Raw genomic sequence first — 8,776 nt, 5'->3', positions numbered from 1 at the left:
TCTGGCTGAGTGAGTCATGGAACCGACAGGCTGAGAGAGAGCAGCAAACAAGATATGCTGTCTTTTATTGCTGTTTCACTGTGAGCGTCGGTGTGAGAGTAAGGGTACACTTATATGACACTTGATTCTTTGGAGGTTTGCTATAGCAAATAACAAATGCAGAAATGCCCAGATTTTATGATGTTTGACATTTTTATGCATCAAATTCTGCATTGAAGCCCGCTTTTGTTGCACTATACAGAGAGGCGAAGTACAAGTTTGGCAAGGCAGTGAAAGAGGCCAAACGACTGTACTCTGAGAAGCTCCAAAACCAGTTCTCAGCCAACGACTCTGCGTTTGTCTGGAAAGGGCTCAAGCAAATCACCAACTACAAGCCGAAAGCCCCCCACTCCATCAACGACCGACGCCTCGCCAACGACCTGAATGAGTTCTACTGCCGCTTTGAAAGACAAAGGGACAGTCCTGCAACCATCCCCCACGACGCCCCCCAACAGCTGCAGCCACAATCCACCACCCCCACCTCCACAACCTCAAGAGGGGCCTTGGCACCTCCAACCCCCACCCTGAAGTTCCCCCCCACCAGCCCCCTACCCACGCCGAGGACGGCTCTTTCCATCCAGGAGAGGGACGTCAACAAACTCTTCAGGAGACAGAACCCCCGGAAAGCTGCTGGTCCGGATTCTGTCTCACCAGCCAGCCTGAAGCACTGCGCTGATCAGCTGTCTCCAGTCTTCACAGACATTTTTAACACCTCACTGGAGACATGTCATGTGCCAGCCTGCTTCAAGTCCTCCACCATCGTCCCTGTTCCCAAGAAGCCAAGGACCACAGGGCTTAATGACTTCAGACCCGTCGCCCTGACCTCTGTGGTGATGAAGTCCTTTGAGCGCCTTGTGCTCTCACACCTAAAAGACATCACCGACCCCCTCCTGGACCCCCTGCAGTTTGCCTACAGAGCCAACAGGTCTGTAGATGATGCAGTCAACCTAGCCCTTCACTTCATCCTCCGGCACCTGGACTCCACAGGAACCTATGCCAGGATCCTGTTTGTGGATTTCAGCTCTGCCTTCAACACCATCGTCCCAGTTCTGCTACAGGAGAAGCTCTCCCAGCTGAGTGTGCCCGACTCCACCTGCAGGTGGATCACTGACTTCCTGTCTGACAGGAAGCAGCGCGTGAGGCTGGGGAAGCACGTCTCTGACTCCCTGACCATCAGCACCGGTTCCCCCCAAGGTTGTGTTCTCTCTCCTCTGCTCTTCTCCCTGTACACCAACAGCTGCACCTCCAGTCACCAGTCTGTCAAGCTTCTGAAGTTTGCGGACGACACCACCCTGATCGGACTCAACTCTGATGGTGACAAGTCCGCGTACAGATGGGAGGTGGACCATCTGTTGGACTGGTGCAGCCAGAACAACCTTGAGCTCAACGCTCTAAAGACAGTGGAGATGGTTGTGGACTTCAGGCAGAACCCAGCCCCACCTGCCCCCATCACCCTCTGTGACTCCACAATTGACACTGTGGAATCTTTCCGCTTCCTGGGAACCATCATCTCCCAGGATCTTAATTGGGAGTCAAACATCAGCTCCCTCATCAAGAAAGCCCAGCAGAGGATGTTCTTCCTGCGGCAGCTGAAGAAATTCAACCTGCCAAAGACTATGATGGTGCACTTCTACACAGCCATCATTGAGTCCATCCTCACCTCCTCCATCACCATCTGGTACGCCGCTGCTACAGCCAAGGATAAGGGCAGGCTGCAGCGTGTCATTCGGTCTGCTGAGAAGGTGATTGGCTGCAGTCTACTGTCGCTCCAGGAACTGTACACCTCCAGGACCCTGAAGCGGGCAGGGAAGATTCTGGCTGATCCCTCCCACCCTGGTCACAGACTCTTTGAGACTCTCCCCTCTGGCAGGAGGCTGCGGTCCATCCGGACCAAAACCTCACGCCACAAGAACAGTTTTTTCCCATCTGCCACCAGCCTGGTTAACAAAGCCCGGAAACCACCCTGACACTCTCCCTTTCCCCCACACCCCCCCCTGTTTTTGCTGACAGGACACCTGTAACCTGTAACTCTATGCGTTACATTAACGCTCAGCATGGACTCCTGCTTTACTTGCACAATGATCACCTGCACTGTTGTATTGCTCTTGCATCTTATACTGCTCTATATTTACTCTCACTCACTTAAAACTGTGCACATATATTTATATTATATTGTAGATATGTTTATACTGTTTATTTTGTATTGTATTGCACCGACTACGCCAAAACAAATTCCTTGTATGTCCAAAAACGTACTTGGCAGTAAAGCTTTTCTGATTCTGATTCTGATTCTATTGCCTGGAGTCTGGAGTTTGAGAAAGGTTGCCCCACACCACTACACCACCACTACCAGCAGACTGATCTGTTGATTAAAGGCTTTTATGTTGTTTACCATGTTTTCTGACCTTACCTTCTGAATCTTTCAGCTGAAATCGAGTCATCATAACATGTTTTCCCAACCTATTGTCCAATTTTGCTTTTTTAGCCCATTTCTAAAAGGAAGAACACATCAAAGTTAGATGTGTTGTGCCTTCAGAGATTCTGCATACCTGAGCTATTGTGTATCTATAATCTTAAAATAGTCTACTGTGTTCTCCTTTGCCCTCTAACTGCAACATTGCATTTTCTTTCAGACAATCACCACTCTCAGAATATTTTTGTCTTTTTTAGAATATCTCTGTAAACCCAAGATATGGATGTATGTGAAAATCCCTGTAGATCAGCAGTTTCTGAAATACTCAGGACAGTCATCTGGCACCAACAACCATGCCACGTTCAAAGTCACTTAAATCTCCTTTCTTCCTCAATCTAATGCTCAGGTAAAACTACAGCAAGTTGTCTTCACCACTTCTAGATGCCTAAATGCATTGAGTTGCTCCCATGTGATTGGCTGATTGGCTATTTGCCCTAAGCATTGAACCTTTTCATCAAATAAACTGAATGTTGAGTGTATAGTTGCTGAAGAAAAGGCTAATCTAAGTAAGATGACATGATGGGATAATCTATTGACAATGTTTTAAAGTTTATTTTAAAGAACTTGTTGACTATTTTAATGTTGCCCTTGTGTTTGTGGCAGCAGCAGCATTAGTGCTGCGAGTGTGTGGGAGCCCTGATTAGCAGTGAAGAAGCCAGGAAGAGGCTTCTAGTGCAGCTATGTTTGCAAACACTGAAAGAGGCAAGGGCAATCCATACCAGGGGGATCACAGGGTTGTGTATCTCTGTGAACCATGCGTGTGCATGCATAATAGAACATCTCTTAATTAGCCAATAAGTACAGCTTTGCTGACTCAAACATTGCACACTATTTCCACATTATCATTTGCTGTAAAATATTGTGATCTTTGGCAGTGCTGAGATTAAAATACATTGATCTGATGAAGATGATGATGAAATTGATCATGAACAAAAATGGGGAGACGATTTAAATAACCTAAACCTAGAGCTTAGCATTCTTCCTAAGGTGCTGAATAGGTATAAAAAACCCCTTTAACTATGGTAATGTCAAATTCTCACACTGATGGAGAGTACATATTTTTATAATCGATTTAGGAGCAAATTCTCCAAAGAAGGCAAACAGGGCTTTAGTATTCATGGGCACTTCTGAGCCTCCCTCCGTGTTAATAATGGTGTCCTCAGACAGAGTCAGGCTATAATGCAGACTTACAAATTCAAATCACAATCTGCTATATGTGTCAATGCCATCAATATATCAGAACTCTGTTCTCCACAGTTCCCTTTCCATTTCTTGAGAAAGGGTTAAGTCATTGACCCCTCCCATTTCAACAAGGAAGTAGTGAGAATGCTCTCGGTTCCTGCATCAGACAATGTCAAGATAATAACTGGCCTCTGGCCCAAGCATGACAAGTCTGTCCTTTACCGGAGAGATGATGGGAAACAAGGGACACAGAAGTTAAGCTACTGTTATTTACCACTTTGGCAATTCAGCAAGTGGTGCTAGGTAAGATTGAGTACATCTAATCCAGTTTATTAAACAGACTTTTGTTCTTTTGTCTATTTTAGTTTTTCTGTAAGACTTTTCAGCTGCTGTTAACAATAAATCCATGTTTAGCACCTGTATTAAAGCTACTAGCCAGACTTTTCTGTAAATTCAATTAAACTGACTTTAGATATAATTTGTCACTTATAGAACATGTCATGGTTAGGTTTTCTATTTGTTTAGAAATTTGTTTTAAATATTATTCAATCAATATAAGTATCTATTTACATCCACCTGCTAATGAGGACATAGGGTAATAAATTAGCAAACTTTTGAGTGTGTTCCTACCAGGTTTTCCTTTTGTCTCCTTTATTTGCACTTTTTTTTTTTTATCAAATCCCCTCCGCTAATGTGTTTATTCATATTCTGTTTGCTAATATCAGCAGATCATTCTGGTTCTTGTGCTTCTTGTGATGTTATTGAGCCAAATACCCACAAGACTCTTTGTCCTACAGGACCTTTGGTGACATCTTGTAGTGGAATCCATAACTTATCACCTAGCTGTTTTATATGGTCAGTGAAAATTTGTTAAAGAATGAAATACTCCACTGGATCACACCTTTAAAGTTAAAATTAAAATTAAAAAAATACTTATCATTCCAAAGGGAGATTAACTGTTGTTGTAGCTCATTTTTTAAAGGTTTCTTCAAAGACCTGTTGCTTTTATTAGTACTAGCTTTGCTTTAGATTAATTTCAATTGTTTTACACTTATGACGTGCTTGTTTGCAATGGATTATAAATTTGTGTTTCTCTTAAAAGTAGAAAGAACTGGATGCAGGGTATTCTTTGCATTACAAGATACAGTAGATGAGTTTCTCCATGGCTACCCCTCTTTGTTACTTTTACTTCCTAATAATTCCTTTAAAAAAAACTTCAGGTCATTACAGCTAAAGTAGTTGATTAATTAAGCAGTTAGAAGTGAGAGCACATAGCAGTGAGTTGCTGCCTTTTGGTCAACACTTGTTTGCTGTTTATTAAAAAGAGTCCTTTGGGTGAATGGACCTCTTAAATGGTGATGGGGCTTGTTGAAAGCAGCATTTGGTGGTGAATAATTGGATTGCAGCCTTGAGCGCGATCTTAAATGCTGAAGTTGAACGGTGCCTGGAGTCTGTTTACCTAAGAAAGCTCTCTCGCTTTCTCTCCTGTTTATTCCCTTTCCTTTTCTCTAATCACTTTCATTTGTGCTGGTAAGGATACCCACTGCCCCATTATAGGCACACATTACCTTTTGCACATCGGATGGACCGGACAAGCTATGTTGTGAGGCGGGTGTCATTTTCTTCGAGATAGGTCTGACCCACATACAGAAGAACATCCAGAACAACTGAATCAGTAAAAGGTGTTTTATTGACAAGAAGTGAAACTGGAACGTGAATGGTAGGATCACCAACTGTATGAAAAGAGGGGGAAGAGAACTGGTGAATACAAGAACTATAATGTTGCAGAATAAACAAGAACTAACTATGATTGACAGTTGAACAGCTTACTAGGTGAATGTAGTCAGGTCACCAGGGGTAGAGGGAGTCAGGACCCAGGTGTGCGAAGTGGAGAAATCCAGATGGTTTTACTTGAGCTGTAGAGTGAGTTCTGGTGAGTTCAGGAGTTAATTCAATGTTCAGGTACTTGCGTTGGAGGGTGGACAAGGTATGCTTCTGCCTTGGTTTAGGAGACGGAGGATAACAGGAAGCTGCCAGCTTGGTACTTAGAAACAAAATCCACCAAACATAGGTAATCTTGATCGTCCAGAAACTTCTGGAACCAAAGTCAAAATTCAAAGAAGAATGATCAGAAGGTTCAGATTTCTGCCACAGAAGGCAAACACTCTGGCATCGAAGTGCTGGCAGCCTCCTGCTTAAATACTCCTCCAATGCAAACAGCAGATCAGTTGCACCTGTCACCCAGCACACCTGAGAAACTCCAGCACCATCTGGAAACTGAAAACAAAAGTGCAGACAAAACACAAACACAGAACCCAAAACCCCGACAGCGGGTGGTTTTCAGGAGTGGGGCCCAAAGAAGCTAAAACAAACTGTTAGAATTCCACCAATAAAATTTGTGTAACAATTTGCAATCATTTAATTTGGGTAGATTTCTGTCATGATGTTTACTGCCGACCTGACCCACATGCAGAGACACCCAGAGACAAAATACAGTTCTTGTGATTAGGTTTATTAACTACAAGCCCAGGAGGAGGAGAAACGGGAGATTGGGAGTGGTACCCACTGAAAAAGACTCTGGTTAATGACTGGACCTCAGAAACGTGCCAGAGAATGATGTGCGGCTTACAGGTGAGAGTGGGGAGGTCCGCCAGGGAGGGGGCGCAGAACCTGGAGTGAGTGTGAACATAGTCAGCCTTCATCCACAGCGGCTGGTAAGGCGGTGCCAAGTGGATGGCGCTGGAGGGCGGACAGTGTTCGCTCAGCTGGGAGGTCTCTTGGGAGGGTTTGCCAGCTGGTATGATCCAGGATTCACTGGAGTGTTCCGACAGGGTCTCAGTGTTTCTGGTTAGCTCAAGTCCGGTCAAGGAATCAGCACCTGAAGGTTGCAGGACAGGGAAAAGTTAGTACAGGGTATCCACAAAAACAAGTCTTCTCTCTCAAGCAAGAACAAATAATCTGAATGGCCAGTAAGCTGTACCACAAGGGCAAAACTCTCAGGCAAGTGCTGGCAACCCCTCCTTTTTATACTGTCCAGCCAAGTGCTTGATGAGATACACCTGTCCCTCTCCAGCTCCTCCAGGCAGCCGCACCTAGTGGTGAAAAAAGGTTAACAGCAGGTAGATCACACCTCCAGATCCTGACAATTTCAATCAGTTTATTGTTGCAGAAATTATGGAAAATGTTTAACAGCTAAAATTAGGGTAATTCCAAACATTTTTTAAAAGAAAGATAGACAAAATTAGTTAAGTTCTATGAAATTTTACACATTATTTTAGTCAATTAATCACTCTGATAAATGTGTTAGGTTTTAAATATTTGGTTTTAGAGTGACTTTAACATGAAAAACAACAGGCAAAATTGGCCAATTTCTATTATTCTTATGGAAATACTTCACAAACAACACAATAATAACATTTCTCAGTCCTCAATCATTTTCCTTAAAACACATTTAAAACATACAAGCTCAGACCAATCAATACCAAATTAACACCTGATTAATAGGTTCACAGCTCCACTCATCAGTGTGCACAACCCTTGATGCACAGGATCCCTTCATAATAACTAACAAGCATCTTCTTGGTTTCTTTATCTAGTAAGTCATCTAGTTTTTTCTGAATTGCGATTCAGGCATAAACTATCAGTGAACTAGTGATGAACGTTTTAGGTCATATAAACCTTTTATTTCAGAACCTGCAGCTAGGAGCTGTCATTGATTAGCAAAGATTGTCTCAGGGTTAAAACGTTCAGCTTGATAGCGTTTGACTTTAGCATCAGTGAATTCCTTAAATCTGCATACAAAGTTCAATTCTTGCTCCAGTATAGAAACTTTCTCGTCCACGAGTCTAAAGACAGTTTTTGCCTTTATTAATTTGATTTGTTCATCTGTCATATAACCCATATAAACATATCAGGCCTAATGTTCTCTGCTGGACACTACAATAGATGACTGAGCAATAGTCAGAAAAACAAAATTTGTACGTGGGATGCATTACCACAATAAAAAAGGTTGTTAATGTTGTTAAAACTTAACACCAAACCAAAAATCAAACAAGTTGTTAAAAAAAACATTTCCATGACAAACCAAATAAAATTATTATCCTTAAAGACATGTTGCTTAGTCACATCTAGGAGAAATTTTCATACACGCTGTCAGGAATTCTGATAACAAACTGGACAGTAACAACCATTCAAAGTTGACTCCTCATGAGACCTCAGGGAGCCACAGGTTTGAAAATTATTTTGCTTTTACAAAATCTGTGGAGGCAATTTTAAATTACCTGCAAAAAGAGGTTGGTTAAAGACCACATCTGAGGTGTGTGCGCTTTGCAAAGGGAAAACAATAATAATTAGACAGTCTCCATCCTTCAGAGCATTATTAATTTCCAAGAGTTAGACTGCTGCTGACCTCATGTGAAATTCAGTGATGTTTTTGCAGATTTTTAAGTCTTTATATACAATACAAATTCAGAAAGATCTGCTGGATGTCTGCAATGTCAGACAGATTTAAAGACAAGGAATGCAATACAGGCCTAATTCTACTAAAGCCTGTTTGGGAAAAAAAATCTGGATAATTTGGGAGATTGCTGATCAAAAAGTTTCTTACAGAACACAACAAAGTGAATACTCATCTTGAATGGCAGCGTTTCAACCCTTCTGATGCCATTTTTGGCAACAATTCATAAAAGTGTGTTTTTAGTTTGTTTATGAAGACTGAGGGCCAGTGTTTTAAATGTTTTCATGCTCCAAAACAGCAGATTCAAATCACTGAATAAAATTATTCAGCATGCCGGCCCGTTAGGATTGACTGTGGCAACCACTGCAAGAGACAGTGTAACCTCGCAATAATTTTACTTTTAGATCAGTAACGTTCCATTCCAGTACTCGTACTCGTCATCTTCCACTTTGTCTGGGACCAGGTCGCGGGGGCAGCAGACTCAGTAGAGACGCCCAGACTTCCCTCTCCCCAGACACCTCTTCCAGCTGCTACAGGGGAGCCCAAGGCAATCCCAGGCCAGCCGAGAGACATAGTCTCCCCCGCTTGTCCTGGGCCGTCCCCTGGACCTCTTCCCAGTGGGACGT

General features: G+C 42.9%; 1 long non-coding RNA gene across 1 annotated transcript; it reads right to left on the bottom strand.

Moving 5' to 3' along the window:
• Positions 1–5,366: 5,366 nt before the first annotated feature.
• Positions 5,367–6,663, bottom strand: LOC124860865. Its single transcript, XR_007036470.1, has 2 exons — positions 5,525–6,663; positions 5,367–5,427 (listed from the first exon to the last, which is right to left on the bottom strand). It is a non-coding gene; the product is annotated as an uncharacterized LOC124860865 (long non-coding RNA).
• Between the last annotated feature and the right edge of the window lie 2,113 nt (positions 6,664–8,776).

Source organism: Girardinichthys multiradiatus, chromosome 23 (genome assembly GCF_021462225.1).
Source record: "Girardinichthys multiradiatus isolate DD_20200921_A chromosome 23, DD_fGirMul_XY1, whole genome shotgun sequence".
NCBI lineage: Eukaryota > Metazoa > Chordata > Actinopteri > Cyprinodontiformes > Goodeidae > Girardinichthys > Girardinichthys multiradiatus.
This window is presented reverse-complemented; position numbering and strand designations above follow the sequence as displayed.